General features: G+C 33.6%; 1 pseudogene; it reads left to right on the forward strand.

The window, feature by feature from the left end:
* The first annotated feature begins 8,792 nt into the window (after positions 1-8,792).
* Positions 8,793-19,923, forward strand: part of LOC149228031 (transcription factor MYB41 pseudogene) — a 40,778-nt pseudogene continuing 29,647 nt past the window's right edge.

Genomic DNA, 19,923 nt, shown 5'->3' on the forward strand with positions numbered 1-19,923 from the left:
GAATTCTTTAAATTCTTTACTACAAAACTCTCCACCGTTGCTATCCTCAAACATTTTAATTTCTCTTTGTCTGGTTTTTCCACCTGAGCCTTAAATTTCTTTAAAACCTGTCAAAGACTTCAGATTTCTTCTTAACGAAATATATCCATGTATTCTTGAGAATTCATCTATAAATGATACATAGTACACAGACTTAACCAGTGATGGAACCTTCACAGGCCCAAACACATCACTATGCACAAGCTCTAATATTTTTCGCCTCTTACCACCAGAGGGGAAACTCACATGATTCTGCTTCCCATATACACAATTTTAACAGAAATCAAAATCCAGAGAGCTATTACTCATACCATCTACCATACCTTTACCATGAAGTATTCAAAGACCCTTCTCTCCAATATGTCCAAGCCTTTGATGCCACAACATGGTCTTCTCTCCAGAGACCACTAGATTTTCAGCTCCACTTTCAGGAACAATAGAACTGTTGCACCCATCAGCAATAGTGCTACCTTGCAGCTTGTACAGAGTTCCAATCCGAACTCCCCGCATCAATACCAGTGCTCCCTGAACCATCTTACCTGAGGTATCTTTCTCAAACACTGTCTTTACACCTACATCATCCAGCTTGCTTATAGAAATCAGATTTCTAGCTAATGCAGGAATATGCAGACCACCTGAAAGTGTTCTAACCCTTCCACCTTGCAACTTCAACTTTAATTTTCCATGACCAATGATTCTAGCCTTCCTATCATCCCCTAAGAAGACATCACCACCATCGTATTTCTCATACTCACAGAACCACTCTCTATGGGGAGTGAAGCGAAAGGATGCACCTGAATCAATCAACCATGCCTCATGATCTACATGTGTACTTGAAGAAGCCAAGTACACATCCCCACCTTCATCTGAGGTGGTTTTCACCTCTATAGAAGGAGCATCATCAGATCCCTTTCCTTTATCAGGAGCTTTAGATTTACAGTCTCTTTTGAGGTGCCCTTCCTTTCCGTATTTCTAGCACACCACCTTTACAGGTTTTCCTGGAGATTTAGATCTTCTTCTAGATTTAGATCTCCCACTCGATGACTTATTTTTGTTTCTGTTTTAGGACTGTCCTCTACAAACAAGGCATCACCATTCTGGCTCTCCATATTTTTCTGTCTCATTTCCTCTGTCAGCAAGGATGAGACTATTTCATCAAAATGCAAGGTAGTTGCATTGCTACCTATTGCAATAACCAGACTATTCCATGAATCTGGTAGAGAACATAACAAATTGATGCACTTATCTTCATCTGAAATTTTAATATCAACATATGCTAACTGACTTACCACAGTATTAAATGCATTCAGATACTCTGTCACTGAGTCTCCATCTTTCATCCTCAAGTTATATAGCATTTTCCACAAGAACAGTTTATTTACCAGAGACTTAGATTGGTACAAAGTCCCTAACTTGTCCCACAAAGCCTTTGCCGTAGCTTCCCCTGATACATTCAGCAACACTGAATCTAAGACACACAATTGTATTATGCTCTTTGCCTTTTGATCCAACTTATTCCATTCTTCATCAGACACTCCCGTTGGTTTAGTACTTGGATTTACCGCGATCCTCTGATCTTTATCCACCAACAGATCCTCCAACTTGAGTTTCCACAACTCAAAACTCTGACCTTTAAATTTCTCGATCTCCATCTTTCCACTACTCGCCATCTTCTTTTACCACTAGAATCGATCTTGCAAATTTCCCACTGAACAGGGTTTACCACAGGCCCGAGCGAAACTCCTCGGCAACAAAAGCATCCCCTTGAAGTCAAAAACAACTTTGATACCAAATGTAGGTTTTAACCCCATACAGAAATTAACTGCATACGAATTCTTAAACACAGAAAATAAACAATGCGAGAGCATAACACATAGAACACATATACACAGAGATTTTCCTCTGGATCCCAAAATCGAAACTACGAGCTTGATTTTTCATTATATTCCTTTCAATGTTACAATACATATTTATACATGCCGAAGCATCTAATACCATGGACCGAAAACCATCACGTCCAAAACCATGGACCGAAAAAGATAGATAGGTTCGCCCAACCTAATAAAGGGGCCAAAAAAAAATTCCCTGAGGCGACGCCGCAAACCTCGTAGAGGGGGGCTACTTGCCCCCCTGTGACTCCCTCGCTGCGCAATCGGTGCAACAAAGGGGGGCTCTGCCCCCCCTTCTAACCCCCCGATTCACTACATAAGTTAGTCGTGGAAAGAATATAACACAACCCAACAGAATCTTCTTAATGTTATAATAATGAGAGACTCTTTAACCTTATGTTGTTTACAAAATTGACCAACTTTTAATTTAATTGTAGAACTTTATGAGAATTTGTTTTTATTTTAGCAATGTTTATTTTCATCTTTACACCATGTAGAAATATGTTTTTTATTTGAAAGATCTAGATTGATCATCTACTTACAATATCTTAGTTTTTTTTTTTTCCTTCTAACTCATTCTCACACTAATATAGAATATACTAATTACATAACAAATTATAGATACAGTTTCAGTAAATATAAACAAAAATGTTAAAATATAAGTTTCAAATCTAAAATAAAATAAACTATGTATATCTCTATAAATTTAAATAATCATTTTTTTTATATGAAATAATATCTCTATGAATTAAAAAAAATCACACACTAATTTAATATCTCAATTAATCGTAACCTCAAAATTAAATTTTTGTATTTTATTTATAACATATAATTAAAACATATAAAAAATGAAACATATTCCTTTTACTCTTGGGACAAAAAGGAAGTATTAAACCCTAGGGTTTCTTAATATACTTGGCCACAAAGAAATGGGATAGCCGCCCTAGCGCATGTTATAGCTTAATGCTAAAAAGGAAATATTATATCGTGATAGTCTACCTAACGAATGCTAAAAATTTCACTCGGTACATAATCGTTTCTCCATTTGTCAAGGATTTCTACCCCGTACGGGAGGGTTTGGTTCAGCGTGTTCATCTTGGCGAGGGCGACTTCTCGAGTGGTAGCCGCATGTATTGAAGACTTCTCGAACAAAATGAAGTTTCCTCCGCTGAACGATGTGGCCAAGGAATTTCAAAGGTTGTAGATGTTGCCAAGGGAATGCGTTCCCAAATGTGCAGTACTAGCAGGAAGAACAGTTTAATCACCTCCGAGGTATCTAGCTCCCCGCTCACGGTTCCAATCAATTACGTAGGTTATTTTTTCACCATCATGGCCGCATAAGGTGTTCACGCGAGAAGGCGTGGAGGAGGATGGTGGGATTGAGAGTTTGGAACAAGTTTGTTTTAGATGATGGTCACCTCTAGGGTTCCTTTGTTCACTAATTGTATTTAAGTAGACTATGAGGCTCCGTAAGAATATAAGAAAATTATATTTATTTTCGGAGTAGTTTATTGAGACTGAGGAATTGCCTGAACTGCTTAAAGAAAATTAAAAAATCTTGTAGAGGCAGTATTTGAATCATATTTTTGATGGTCGAAATAAATTCAGCACCATCAAAAATTTCTAGAACACTCTAAAATTATGAAATCTGACTATTTTATTTGAATTTACAGAAATCCCTACAAAATCTTTATCCCTTTTTATCAAAATATAACCCAAAATTTCCATAACTTTCCATCTACCTCCAAAATGCTCTATCTCCAAAAATGTGCTGCGTAGGTTTAGGGCTTAGTTCTCTATTAAAGTTTTTAATACGTGAGTTTGAAATAAAAGTAATTGTGTTCTTTCTTATTAGAAAACGATGAAACGAGATTTTTTTAACTTTCGATATTCACGTATGTAATATAGCAAGAAAAGGAAAGCAAGAAAAGGAAAACTATTGATGTATTTGATAGAGATGTTTCAAAAAGGGAAAAGATGCTTTTAAAAAATTTATTCATTTGTTTGTTTAAATGAATTACTTCATATTTAAATAAATTGATTTAAATTCTGTGTTTACCATTGATTTAAATTCTGTGTTTAGAAATGGTAAAGGCAATTTGGTATTTTGTTTCGTTATATAAATATGTGAGTAATTTTTTTCTTTTAAATATATAAATATTTTTGAATTAAAATGAAAAAAAAAAATTATAGAACAGAAGGTTTCAAAGAAACTTTATTTTTATTTTTGTAATGAATTAGAAAAACTTTTGATTTCAATGATGATATAAAATACATCTATTTTTTTATGTGTGTTTTATAACATTCTTCAAAATGTAATTTATTCTATGATATAAGTATTATAGTAATTTTAGAACATAATACAATATTACAATGTAATATTAAAGTAATGTGCTACAATATTAATTATAAAAGAAAAGATATAATACTTATTACAATATTGGAATGAATTTGTCAAGGTAGTTAGAAGAAATGATTGTTATCCTTCCTACCTAGGTATAATTCAGATAAGTGACATGTTGAATTCATATAGAGTATTTGTTGTAATGGCTTTGAGCCTTGTTGTTATATAATTGTGAAAAATATCTTACTCTAAAAATTTTAAAATCAAAGGAACAATCCTATCATAAGAGAAAACCATTTGTAAAAGAGGCATGAAGAAAACCCTATGTGAAAATTATAAGACAAAGCCAACCAACAATTTAGTCCTACTCTAAATGTTAGATTGCTTCCTAGAATAAAAATAATTAATCATAATATGTATTATTAGATTAGATGTTAAATAAATGAATAGTTTCATACTTCTTCTTTCTTTGTTTACTATCATTGCATCCTAAGCACGTCACACCAGTGTCTCAATTTTACTAATTATACTGAAATAATAACTAATAATATGTGATGTCAAATTAGATATAACATAAATCAATAGTTTAATTCTTCTTCTTTTTCCTTTATTCCTTTTCATTATAAATTGATACCTTAATCTTATGTCTTAGGATTACTAGTGCCTAAGCCTACTAATTGGACTCAAGCCCCAAAAAAATCATCATTGGATTAACATATAATACTTTAAAAAATTAAAAATCAAAGGAATAATTTTATCATAAGGGAAAATGATATGCAAAAATATGGAAAGAAAAAGTACTTGAAAATTATGAGACAAAGTGAACCAATTATTTACTCTTACTCTACAATGTTAAATTATTTCCTACAATTAAAATAAATATTCATAATATGTAATGTTAGATAAATCAATGGTTTCATACTTCTTTTTTTCCTAACTTGAGACCTTAAGCCTATGTCTTAGACATACTATTGTCTCAATCGTACTAATTTTTGTGCCCAAAAAATTTATTGTTAGGTTATAAGGATCCATTAGTTTTGCTACAAGCACTCAAAAAGAAAACTTAGGTTCTGATCCCATGTTTTAATAACCTATGAAGGATGCTATCATTACAAAATATTTTTTTTTCTTTAATATCATATAGGAAAAAACTAATAGTAGTAATTCTAATGCATATAAACATGAAAATACACTAGATTAGAGTCTACCAAAGGCTAAACAGGAACATGCAATCAAATAATGCATCTAATAAATCAATAGTTCATAAATTAAATGCTTAAACATAAAAATAGAGATAATGTTTTTCTTGCAAATGTCCAAAACAAAGACAAATATGCTCCATCTCTCACGTCTCTCACTAGAAATCTCTAACATAATGTAATAAACTAGTCTTAGATATTTAATAGCGTAAAACAAATGAAGGGTAAATTTTCTACTTAACCAAGCAACCACCTTCACAAGTGTTTCCCCTTGAGAAGGGCTCAATATAAATGAGGATAAGAAAAAGAAACTCCTATTGTTATCAAGAATTTCACTTAAATACTTAGGACTAAATTAACAAGATTTCAATCAATTCAACCTAGGTCTAGTGGAGAGCTTCCTAGACTTACAGAACCTCCATATCATATGGGACTATAGCACCCAAAGGTCTTATTACCACCTACATCTAGTGATTACAATCACAATAGCAGTGGCATCCCACTTAATTAAAGACCATACAACCACCTTCAACTAGTCATCACAATCATAACTAGAGAGGTGTCATTGGAATTTAGACCCATAATTATTACACGGTACTAGGCATACTGATCTTTAACACCCCTTTAACATACAATCACACTCCTAACATCTTAATTCATAAAGACAAGGTGGGTATAGATATTTTTTTTTCACCAACTAAACCAATAACATGACACAACTTTCATTTAGAGTAAAAATTTTCTAAAACCCATTCCCATGAACCATTACACCACAACATTACATAAGACACATATTTTATAATTCATCTCAATCTAACAAATTGGAAATCATTCTCTCTAATCCTTTCCCATTTACCAAACTTCCTAAACATTAAGAAAATATATACATCCTCATTAAAACCAAAATCCTTCACTTAAATTCATATTCTCACCAATATCACAACATATATCACTTAATTCTATCAAAAATATCAATAAATAGACACTATCATTATCATTATCATTATCATAATTCATAAAATAAATTATTACATAACAAAACACAAACCATACATCATATCATAAACCACACTAAATGGAAAAAGCACCAAATATATGTACATATATTTTAAATCATATCAAGGAAATGGGTTAAATTAATCATTTTGTGGTATGTAATTGACCATTAAAAGTTATCCATTTATACCACTAATAACAACCACGTATACCATCATAACAATGATCCTAACCAGGTATCCCATCATATATTACATATCATAAATCATAAAATTAAACCACTTCTCGGTAACATGCCTACCTAACCAATAATAATATGAAATCACTATAATGGAAAGGCATTTAACACATGTACACATCATGAAATATCTTTCTATCATGGGATGGACATAAGCCATACATTAGTAAGGCATATAAATATGATCACATTGGAATATCTATCCAATAAGTCACCCACATATGCAGGTAATATATGAGTGTGAATCACATCATAATATAACATATAATATTACTGGCCATCAAGATTTAAGGCATCCACATATGCAGGTAATATTTGACTGTGAATCACATTATAATATAACGTATAACATTACTAGCCACCAATATTTAAGGCAACCACTGCACCATTATTAAGAATATACAATATTATTATGGATATTCATAGCATTAAAACATCAAAAACGATGTTGGACACTAAGTATATATGTAATCTTAACAATAGCATTTAGGGCTAATTCTATAGCTATCATTCAATAGTTATCATTGAATAGTCGTGGATGTTTATTTATCAATAATATTAATGTTTCCCTTGAAAAAATGTTAATAATCATTATAATCTCAACGATCAAATTATTTTACAATTTGAAAATGTTTGTTAAAATATCAAATTTTATAATTTTCTAATTCATCAATTTTATGTTAATTTAAAAAAAATCTTTTAAAACATTTTAGATACAAAAATAAAATTTTAAAGTGAATTAAGTAATTCTTTCCTTACATAGTTTTATAAAGCAAGTTTAATTATAATAAATTTTAAATATCAACACTATCTTTATAGACAATATTTAAACAAGTGTTGCAGGCAGCTTAGTCCCTACTACTCAAGCTAAAAATTATGTTATCTAAAAATTTGTATAAATAGCTACATCCTACATTGGTCAATGTCAACTAAATTAATAATGGTCAATAGGAAAATGAAATCTTGTAGTCTTGTTATAGGAGGAACTAATAAATTGAATTTCAAAGTGGATAAAACATAAGTGAGCATGTCTCTTCATAAGCGGATCAAAAGTTAAGATGGATCTAGGCTACTTTAATTATAATTATAATTATTAATTTCATATTTTTTATTTTATTTTATTTTTACTTTTGAGTAATTTGACAAAGTGAGAATGTTAAACACTACAACATCCATATCATACTAGGTAGGAGAGCTCTTTGTGCAATTAATTGCTGGTTGAGGCAACTTAGTGGGTAGTAACCACGAGTAAGTCTACATATTTACAATTTTGCACCTACCTAGGAAAATGTAAATGATGGTGAGAAGTAACTCTTGGTAAATATATTTATTTACACCTTATTCTACCCATTTTTTACCTAAATAATTTCTTAAATTATGGTGGGAAGTAACTCATAGTAAATATGTTATTTACTTTCAAAGCTTAATAGTAAAAAATCACTACACAAATATCTAAAAATAATGCATGAAAATTAGAACCATATTAATAAATTATAGCATAAAATATATGAAACAGCTTTTATGTTAATGTAAATTTCCAAGTATATGTTGTGCGTTAATTTTTTAATAATATTAAAAATTAAATATTTAATTTTAAAAAATAAACATTATAAATTACCATGGTTAATAAAAATATCAAAATAATATATAACACTTTGAAAATTCACAAATATCTATATTTTACCTCTCGATTTAAACCTCCTCCTCTGGAGGTAATCGAGCAAGTCTTAATCTCGTCCAGGGCCTTGAGGTTGAGGACATCGCATGTGTCTCTAAGCTGTCTTGAAAAAATGTCGTAGTTGTGAACGTTTCTTAAAAGACGTTCAAGGAACCTGCCTTCAGCGTTACTTAAAAAGAGACGTTCAAGAAAAATTAATCACAATTTGCGTCATTCGAACCGTCATGATTCCTCGAGTACAATGACTAATCTCCTGATACGGATTGACTTCTTCGTCACCTTAAACCCTTCCACGCAACCTACGAATACATTCGGTGCCGCCTATGTAAGACCATCCAGCCCATCCATATAAATCGAACGACAACATAGGCAGAAAAACCCCGTTTCTCAGGAAGATAGAAAACTGATAATGGGACGCAAGGTTTGCTGTGGTGATCACAAAGAAAACAGGAGAGGGCCCTGGATGGCGGAAGAGGACCAGAAGCTCATCCATTACATTCAACGCCATGGTCCTTCCAATTGGCGCACCCTTCCCAAAGTTGCGGGTATTTTCTCTTTTGTATTCTATTGTTGCTCAACCTTTTTAATTAGCAATTTTTGCGTTGGAGCAGTGCAGGATTATCACGATGTGGAAAAAGCTGTAGGCTGAGATGGACCAACTACTTGCGACCTGACATCAAGCGTGGAACCCTAACCGTTCACGAGGACCTCACCGTTATTCGTCTGCACGCAATCCTCGGAAACAAGTAATATCTTAATCTTCTATTGCCTGGCCTCTCATGAGATCTTTTTCATGGCACTATTTTAAGGAGTTAATGGTTTATAAGGCTAACAATTTAAACACGGTGACAATAAGCGATATTAGTATAAACATTTTTTTGGCCCCATTTTTCAGAGTTCGATTGAAAGCGTGCAAGTGCATAAACGACAAAAACTTGAAATAACATAAACTTGATATGTATGCAAAACAAAATAACTTAAACTTGGAATATTGATACGGACATAAATAATATTTATGTTTCACCACCAAAGAAGTGAAGATGTGAAGCTATATAAAACATAACTGTATTGATTTGGAGCAATGGCATTTTATAGTTGTATGGTGAGACTTTGACATTTTACAATTCTGCACTTCCGTTATCTTATTATTTTGTGCATCGTAACTTAGGGTGAAGGTCGATATTGTGCATCTGGTTGGATTACGAAGTGAAGGTAATTTGATTAATTGTTATTAATTTTCCTGTGGGAATATTTCATCGGACTAATTTGTTCTAATTGTATTTTTAAGAATAAATTTAGTTTATGGTTTATTATTCAAGATTTAAAATGTATATAAGAACGTTGTATCAAAATTAATTCATAATCATTTGATTCATGGGTCTGCAAAATTTGAGTTTGAGCTAAATTTGAGATTGAGGTGTAATAAAAAAGAATTTGGAAGGTTGTACCCAAATTAATTTATAATGATTTGATGGGTTTATCAAATTTGAGCTTGAGGTGTAATTAATAGGAATTTGGCAAACTGAAATATTGAAATAGGTATGTGTTACTTATAAAGCTTGTGACCAATTATATTCTTATTAATTTTTTAAAGTTAAATGATATAACTTGTATTAGTCAATGTTGAATTAATAGTGGTCAATAGGAAAATCAATTCCTCTACTTGTGCCTCGAAAGAAACACATAATTTGATATTTGAAACAAAGGAACTAATTGTCTATTTAGACTCAAGGACTTGCATAAATTATAGTGGGTAGAGTTCAAATTAAGATACAAAAGTTTTCTCAAAGGTGGAAAACAACCAATTTGAAAAGGGGGAAACTAATTGAGTATTAACACATTTAGCCCCGAAAAGTTCATGTGATTTTTATTTTTTTGTTTTTTCTCTTTTTGTGCATTGGTAGGTTGATGTTATCAAAAGCTTTCAGGTATCTACAAAATGTAATTTTTTCCTTTGTTTTCAGGTTGAATAAACTTACAAATTTTTATAGGGAAAAAAACTAATAAGTCTCCAGATTTATATTTTTGCTCTTATTAAAATGTTGAAGAACACATAAATAATAGCAAGTAGTAGCTCATTTTTGTTTGAAAATACTTGTGTAAATTATGGTGGATGGTAACTAACCGTAAATTTGTTTGCGTGATTTTCTTATAAAACATAATAAAAAAAATCACTCCATAAATATGTAAAATCATGGCATGAATATTAGAAATGTATCAAAAAATTATAATAGAAAATATAACAGAGTTACAGAGTTATCCACGTGGCATTGTCTTTTATGAAGGTTGCAATAAGATGTTTAGTTATGATACAAGAAAATTCTTGAAAAAGATTAATAATTTTAAAAAATAAATATTTATTTTTCAAAATTAAAAATTATAATTTTCAACTAGTAATCATGAATGCCTATTTCTATAAGATTAATACATTTATATACATTACAAGAAATTTCAGCCTAAAAGTACAAATGAAATTTTCATGTAATTTGTATGTCATAATATGTAAACCAATCAACATCCTTTAAATTTAAAAAGAGGTACATGTAAATATTTTGGAGGGAAAAGAAGAAAAATTGTTTTTTAATTGTATCTTTATATTATCTCCTTGTAAGTTTACTCAAATTTTAAGTGTAAACACTCATTGGATGCGCAATTAAATCCTGCATCCAACAAATACCCATTATGCATACTTTTGAAAAGAACCACATTTATAAAAATTAAAGATACATTAAAAAAGTGCATTGAGCATGCTTTTTCAATGTATTTTCATTTTTATCAATGTGGGTCATTTCAGAGGTATGTATAATGGGAACTCATTGGATGTGGAATTTAATTTTTCATCCAACAAGAGTCTACACTTGAAATTTGAGTAAGCCTATAAGGATATAAGAAAAATACAATTAAAAAAAAATGTTTTCTTCTTTTATCTCCAAAATTCACGACCCTTATTTTATTATTTTAACTATTATTTTTCTTTATGAGGTCACTTTTAGGCTGAGATTTATTCTAATGTATATCTTCACCAAATGTTCTGAGTAATGATTAAAGTATGAATAATTATCTCTAAAAGTGTATATATGTAAGTATGTAGCTGTCAGTGAAACCTGGAGGGGTGCGGGGGAGAGGGGGTGAATCAGTATTTCTTAGCAATTAATACTTTATAATATTTTTCAGATCGTCAGTTAATCTTTTGTTATTATTATTGTACTTCTTCAAATAATCATCACAATAATCAACAATAAATAACACCATACAACAATTCAAAAAGATAAAGATAGTAGACACGATATTTTTAAGTGGAAAATCCCCTCCATATAAAAAACCACCAAGCGCTTCTTAGTATTTGTTTTGTCCTCCTCTTTAAAAGAATAGTAATTACATCAATTTTTCAGCCATAACTGAAGGAGGATCCAATGCCCTAATTCACAAGGAAACATGTAGGATGCTACTAAACCCTAATAACCTACTGCAATCAGAAGGATGCCTCAATACCCTGTAATTCAGACCAAAAAATGAAGAGTGCCTCAAAACTCTGTTTACCAGTCATTGTTAGAAGGATGCTTCATCACCCTGTAGTTTATCAACCTCAACTAAAACGAAGCCACAATGCTTGTTGCAGCCTATGACCTACACTGACACCACCCTGCCACCCTGAAGTGTTCTCAGGCCACAACCTAAAGGTGACTCTAATCACCAACCTTACACCACCTTTCCACCCAGAAGAGTCAACGGACAACGTTTCACAATTTTCAGACTGAATCCCATGTGCTCTAAATCAATAGAAGGATGTTGTAATGAATATGTATATCCTGTTAAGTTCTACTTCCCAAAACTATTCAACTAACCATTGTCAAGTCAACCCATTGAACGATCACTTCATATCGCTGAACACTGATCATTGTACATCGTTGATCATTGTACATCACTCATAAATATTCATCACTGTCACTACTCAAATTGACCATGTCATATCCACTCTCACTACACTTCTCATGAATGAGTAATCGTCAAGAGCTCATAAGCAGAGTGTCACATCATTAGACCACACACCTTGTAATGTGTTGAACCCAAATGTATGATAATGGCATATACTAAGATGCCACAGGTCATACCTAAGACCCGCTACCACTACTCTAAAACTCTTCCTATGGAGAGCTACAAGCATATGTTACTACACTGTTGAACACTTCTCATAATTTGCTATCCATTGTTATAACAAGATGATGTGCCCTCTGAAACCTGTAGCCTTATGAGGTCACAACCAATTTATCCTAGGTTATCATAATCATTGTCAACTGAAGGTTCTACTAGTCAAAGTCAAAAGGTCAACATGTGTGGTATGACTATTTTATCTTCTCTCACTAAGTCAAACTCAATGCAAAATGTCATTATACATGTTATGACTTAGTGTGTCAAGGTCAAGTCACTCTTAGGATGCGAAAGTCAAGATGATTATTGTCTTGTATGTGAGATATCAAATCTACTCATAATGATTCAAAGTCAAGACAAACTGTCATGTTATATAAGAGATGCCAATTATGCTATCAATGAGTTCAAGTCAAGACAACCTGTCATGCTATATAAGAGATGTCATTTCTTCTATTAATGAATCAAAGTCAATAGTCAGGTTCCATGTACCAAACCAATTGTCGCTCACCAAGGAAATTAGGTCAAGGAAACTATTATGTCCACTTCAAGTCTACATAAAATCAACAATCATAATTCAATCTGATTACCATGAGATATCAAATCAAATCAGTGACAAATTATTCAGACTTTTCATATACCACTCTAATATAAAATGATAGGTCAAATCATTGTCTAACTTTCATGTTTCATAAGATGTCAAACCATTCTTAATAATTCAATATCACAGTACTATAAGCACACAATATCAGTTAATTTTCTCCAAATGTATGATTGTGTTAGTGCACACTTGTCACTATCTCATAGGTCACTACTTATTGTCAAGTTGCTTTGTCATATCAACAATATATTTGTCATCTATGGGTCAATTTATAGGAGGAGTCACTACAACACTTAGTCTTCTTTAACAAATTTACAAAGATACATCACTAGAATGTTAATCAAACTATTATTTCATTAGGTCAAATCAAATTAATGACAAGTCATCAATTCCAATCAAGCATGTTGTCAAGATACTTGATAAATAATTCCAAAAAAAAAACTTTCACTGCCCAATACCTACTTCAAAATACTTCCAAAAACCTTCACTATCCTTTAAGGACTCCTCCCTAAGAGGAAGACTCACTCGCCTTGAGAGGTTCAAATTAGCCCTTGGCTGCACTAAAAATGTGGTTGTAGGGACTGAGGAGAATGGCCTAACCACAGACTTAACCATGCCAAACAAATCATCAAAAAATCAATACTAAGACATACCTTGATAGGAAAGTGGAGGAAGGAATTTTTAGTCCAATCAGCAATTATTTCACTACCCTAAATACCTTCAGGATGACCGAACATTAGACTACATCAGATATCCTTCACTAGCCAAAAATTTCAGAGATACACATGAGGAATTTGGTTGAGATTTATTATGTCTTTGAGGATTGATTTTGTATGTTTTTATAGTGCTAAGGAGGGTTTTTAAAGCCAGAAATTGGAGGAGTCTATAGTCTTAAGTAATTTCTTAAATTGTTAATTTGTTTAATAAGTGAATTGAATAGGATTTCTTATGCCATAAATAAAATGTGTGCTACCTTTTATGATGTATATAATAGGCTTGTAAAATTATAAATTTATAAGGGCCTTCTAGATATTATTAATAATATTTACCTATGTGATTATGTTTATTGTTATTATTATTTTTTTATATAAGATGTTTTCTTTAAGCTCTATTAAAATTTGAAGTCAATGATTGGATTAATGCATATGGTCCTACCTTCCTCTGAAGTCAATGATTTGTTTATTGCATTTGGTTCTTCAAGTTATTTAATTGATACACAATGACATTGCGATGAGAATCAGTTTCATATATTGAAAATTGTAGGTGAATAAGGTGTCATGTTACTTCCCCCATGGTATTAGCCCACACACTACGGTCACCAACTTCAAACTCAATTTTCTCTCAAACCAGGAGGACTTGTGTGGCGTTCCACATACCACCGGAAAGATCTCAATGAGGAGAATCCAATGAAATTTATCTCCAAGAAAAAATAAATATTTTGACCAATAAAAAAACCTCTACAAGAGGTACATCCTTAGTCTAGGGATCCCAAAATCTACGAATTAGGTTTTCAACCATCCAATAGTGGAGCTGCCAACTTGATGTAATCTAATAATTACTAGGAAATTTTTATTAACCATTCTACATCAATGACTAGTGTTTTTAGTCAAATTCAAACTGAGTCAACTCTAAGGTTTGACATAAATGACAACACCATCCAATGATTTCCCCCTTTGTCATTTATGGAAACACATGTACTCGTTATACGAGTACAACTCCTGCTGAATTCATGCTTCATCTCCTTCTCAGTTTTTTCTCTCCCCCTTTGACATCAATCGCAAAGGATGACTCCCCTTGATAGTTTTCCTACTTCATGTGGACCTATGATCTGTATATGATCCCCCTGATGAGAATCCTTTTTGTAAGAATTTGTCAATGACAATGCCTTTGGACCTGTAATCCTACGTGTTCTTCCAATGACATCTTGTGCATCATATAGATTTCCATGGGTGAGTATGATAACTTGTTATTAATGTCGAGACTTTGATGATCGCTCATTGCGGACTTGTATCATATGACTGTTTATCTTGCCTTCAACCTATTATACATTTGACATATCTGACTTGGAGCTACCATTTTTTCCATGTTATTGTTTTTCAATGGTAGACTTATGTCACATACTACTGTAATACTCCCCTTCTTCACAATTTATGTGTTCGATGAGCCAGAATGTTAAAATAGTGTATCATCTAATGGAACATCTTGACTTCAATCATTAACCGAAGCAACTGCTGATTCCTTATGACCTGTTACAAATCCTGAAAGCATAACTATTGAGACCTTCTTTTCTTCCTTCTTTTCTTGCTCATATTGTACTTATTCATCATGTACCTATTTTCTTTTCCAAACCTTATTATTCTCATCATCAAGCTTTTCATTCATGGTTTATTCCATCTTATACTTGCTGTGACAATCTATGTGTTCATAGTTATGACATTTATACCTTTCCTTATTAGGATTCTACTTGCATTATTGAGCTATGTGTGCATAATTATGATATTTGAAGCATTCAATATCATCCACAGAAAATTATGTTTGGTATATGTCTCATGATCTTGCAAACTTTCTTCTAGGGTTTTGCGAATAATTATTGTACTTGTCAAAAACTTCACAATCCCTAGCCATATGTCCATAATTAGCACATAAAACTCAATAATCATTAAATGAACATGAGTACCTAGATAATTCATTTGGAGGTAGTGGTCCTTGATAATTTTACCTATTAACAACTTGATAATCCATATCTATATGTTCAAAGTTAGCACATGAAAAATAATAAGAATTAAATGAACGGACGTACCTCGATGAGTTATTTTTATTTTGAGGTGGTGTAGTCTTTTGTCCTTTATCATTAAGTGCTTTCGAACCATTCTTCGAAGTTACAACGTTCTTCTTTGGTTCAATATTCTTATAAATCTCACTCTTTGAAGATGTGGATCTTGTACCTTCATCAACTGGAGCCTTACTTCTTTTTCTGCAATCTTCAAATGAGCCGCTTATTTATCTGTCGTGTCCTACAAATGTTCCTTTGGAAATTCCTTGAGATTGTTGATCTCATTAAGAGTGGCATCAAGTTATCCTTGATTTTAAGTAAGGCCTTCTTGAAACTAAATTTTCAAGATTTGTCTTCTCCTTCCTTCTTCTTCAACCTGTAGATTTAGAAGAGTGGTCTTTTCAACTTCTGATGAAAGGAGACCTTGGGGGTGAGTCAAAATCCCCTTTTATTTACATTTTCAATCTTGAGGCCTATGATTTATGGGCGAACAAACTTATCGGAAGTGTAAATTGAAACTTTAAGCCTTTAAAATCAGGACCACACTTCATATCGGAAGTGTCAAACATTTCTTTTGCCTTAAAAAATTGGGGCACACAACATATCGGGATACACAAAATTACATGGGAAAACCCCACTCGAAACACATATGTCGGACTTCAAATAATAATGAACCCATGTTCATAACTCGTCGGGTCTGCACATCCGGTCCATCGCAACTTTGTTGCATCGTCCTTCCCATTCCCCGATCTCTGATCTTTGATCGGCACTCCATTGCTATAAGCATATCGCAATGTTGGCAATCAGCACTCCATCACACTGTTCGCCAGCCCTTCATCTCTATGATTAAATCACTAGCATTGATTTGGTGCTTGATCCACTGGTTATCGATTCAATTAATCAATAAACTTGCTCGACAGATCCTCCGTCGTTGATCTACATGCACTAGATCTAACAGTGGTCAGAGATTTCGTGTGCACAAATAGCGTGAAGATTAACTGCCCAAAAAGTGGTTTTCTCTGTCCTTCTCACTGCTATGTTTCTACCATTGAATGGAATCGTAGCCAATTGGAAAATATGCTTACAGCATTTCTTCCGCTTGAAATCCACTTATGCTTTGAGAAACCACATCTTCGTAGGTTTTCTCTCATTCATGTATTCTCTCATTCGTCCGCCATTTGATGGATTCTAAGCTTAAATCCAATTCATATTCCATATTCTACCTTCACACAAAACAAATATATATAACAATATTTTGTTGGATTGCCATCTATCCTATAGTGATCAATGGTTGATCAACACACTTATCACACAGGACTTCAAGCCATTAATGCATATATATATGAAATACACACAGGTGCACAATTTCACACCAAATCCACATTTTCTATTATACACAACATAGTTACATTGTAAGGCATTTTAGCCTTAGGCACAAGTTCCCTCTCAACTAAATTTTGGTTACTCTTGGCTTACAAATCTTTCTCTATCACTCTTTATATCCTATTGAACACGTAGGTTAATCATATATATATAAGGAAGCATTGGATTGGATCACTGAAAGGATCTGATCAGATCTCTCCATGCTTTCCTCTAACAAAAGCCCTAAAGCTCGCTATATGCATACATATGTGGTAGATTACATTTAATAAAGTCTTTGAGAGACTTTATCCATTCCACCGTTTACTCTATTTTAACAGCAATTGTCCTCTATTTTAGCTCCAATGGTCTACGTCCTCCTATTCTCTACTTCAGATTCCTCCTTTAATGAAGAGTGTCGGATGCTCCTGCATCAGATTCCTGAGGCAAAAAAAAAATTATGACCTCCTGGTCATAGGCTTCTCCTTGTCTTTAGCAATTCTACCCACTTCTTAGTGGATCTGCCTTCATGATCTTCTGTGAGCTACAACCAACCTCTGCAGTAACAGTCTTCCTCTGCTACATGATACATCAACAAGCTTCCCCCTCTGAGCTTAGTCTTTTGGAATCCTTCTAGTTCTCTCCTCTGGAACGAATTGAGCACACCTTGCTCTAGGTTGTTGCAAGTCTTCTCATCTTCCGCTGCCACTATATGTACGACAGTAAGACCATAAACTCTCCATCTTTAAACAACTGCACCTCCTTCTCCTTCTGCTTTCACTCTTTCTTCCTTCTCACAAGAAAACTTTCCCTTTAACCTTTCCCTGCTCTGATACCACTTGATGAAAAGAGACGTTGGGGGTGAGTCAAAATCCCCTTTCATTTACATTTTCAATCCTGAGGCTAGTGGGTTATGGGCCCACCAACCTATCGGAAGCATAAATTGAAACTTTAAGCCTTGAAAACGGGGACCACACTTCATATCGGAAGCGTCAAACATTGCTTTTGCTTTAAAAAACTAGGGCACACAACATATCGGGATACACAGGATTACACGGGAAAACCCCACTCCAAACACATATGTCGGACTTCAAATAATAATTAAACTGCATTGATAACTTGTTGGGTCCACACATCCAGTCCATTGCAACTTCATTGGATCATCCTTCGCATTCCCTAATCTCCGATCTCTGATCAGTGCTCCATCACTATCGGCATATCACAATGTCTGCAATCGAAAGTCCATCTCACTATCCGCTAGCCCTTCATCTCTGCAATTAAATCTTGACCATTGATCTAGCGCTCGATCCAATGGTTGTCAATTCAACCGATCAATAAACTTTCTCGACAGATCCTCTACCATTGATCTACACGCGCTAGATTCGATGGTTGTCAGAGATTTTGGGTGCACAACTAGTGTGAATATTAACTGCCCAAAAAGTGGTTTCCTCTCTCCTCCTCGCTGCTACATGTCCACCACTGAATGGAATCGGAGCCAATTGGAAAATACTGCTTACGGCATTTCTTCCACCTGCAATCCACTTATGGTTCAAGAAACCACATCTTCACTGATTTTCTCTCATTCGTCTACCATTTGATGGATTCTACGCTTAAATCTAATTCATCTGCCATACTTTTCCTTCACACATAAAAAATATATATATAACAATATTTCATTGGATCACCATCGATCCTACAGTGATCGTTGGTTGATCAACACACTTATCACAAAGGACTTCAAGCCATTAATGCATATAATGATGAAAGGAGAATTTGGGGTATAGCCAAGTTTCCCTTTCTTAAAAAAAATCGATCTTGAGGCCTGTGGGTTATGACCCACAAGCCTATCGGAAGCGTTTCTTGGATTTAAAACTTTAAACCGGAACCATTCACTCTTATCAGATTTTTCTTTAAAAACTGAGCAACACATAACTTTAACTCATACAAAGGAATGCACGGGAAAAACCCGACCCGAACACTTCAGGCTGGACTTCAAATATCATACACCCGTGACTATAATTATCATTAGGTCCGCACCTTCGAAGCCTTCTCGCAATTCTCTTCATTCTTTGATCTTCTGTCGGTCTTGATCTCCGTTGTCCATTTCATTCGCTGATCCAATGGCTATCAGTGCATCTCTTAATCACCCATTGGCGTATCACAATTCCACTGTCCCTTGACTTTAACCTTTTCAATATGCGATTAGTGATCAAATCGTGACCGTCGATTTGGCCTCTCGATCTGACGGTTCACGTTACATCTGATCAACAAACTTGCATGGCAATCCTCCATTGTTGATCACCTTGCCCTAGATCTGATGGCTGTCAAGGATTTTGGGTGGACAACTAGCGTGAGGATTAACCGCTTGAAAAGCAGTTTCCTCTCTCCTCCTTGCTGCTACGTGTCGCTTGATGAGTGGCATTGTGTGCTCACCCTTCAATACTGCTTAAGGGTTTGAGGTCACCCGAAATACCACTTTTACTGTTACAAAACCACTTTCCCCACGAATTAACTCTGCGCTCTTTCACCATTACTGTCTGTTGATCTAAAAGATTTGATGGTTCCCGTTCCTTTCTTGCTACACCATTGATCTTCTGCTTATCGATGGATTTACACTTAAACCCCCGTTTCTCTGCCATACTCTATCTTTACATAGAACAC

This window comes from Pinus tabuliformis, chromosome J (genome assembly GCF_031772625.1).
Source record: "Pinus tabuliformis cultivar Carrire ecotype Pingquan chromosome J, CPIR1, whole genome shotgun sequence".
Lineage (NCBI taxonomy): Eukaryota > Viridiplantae > Streptophyta > Pinopsida > Pinales > Pinaceae > Pinus > Pinus tabuliformis.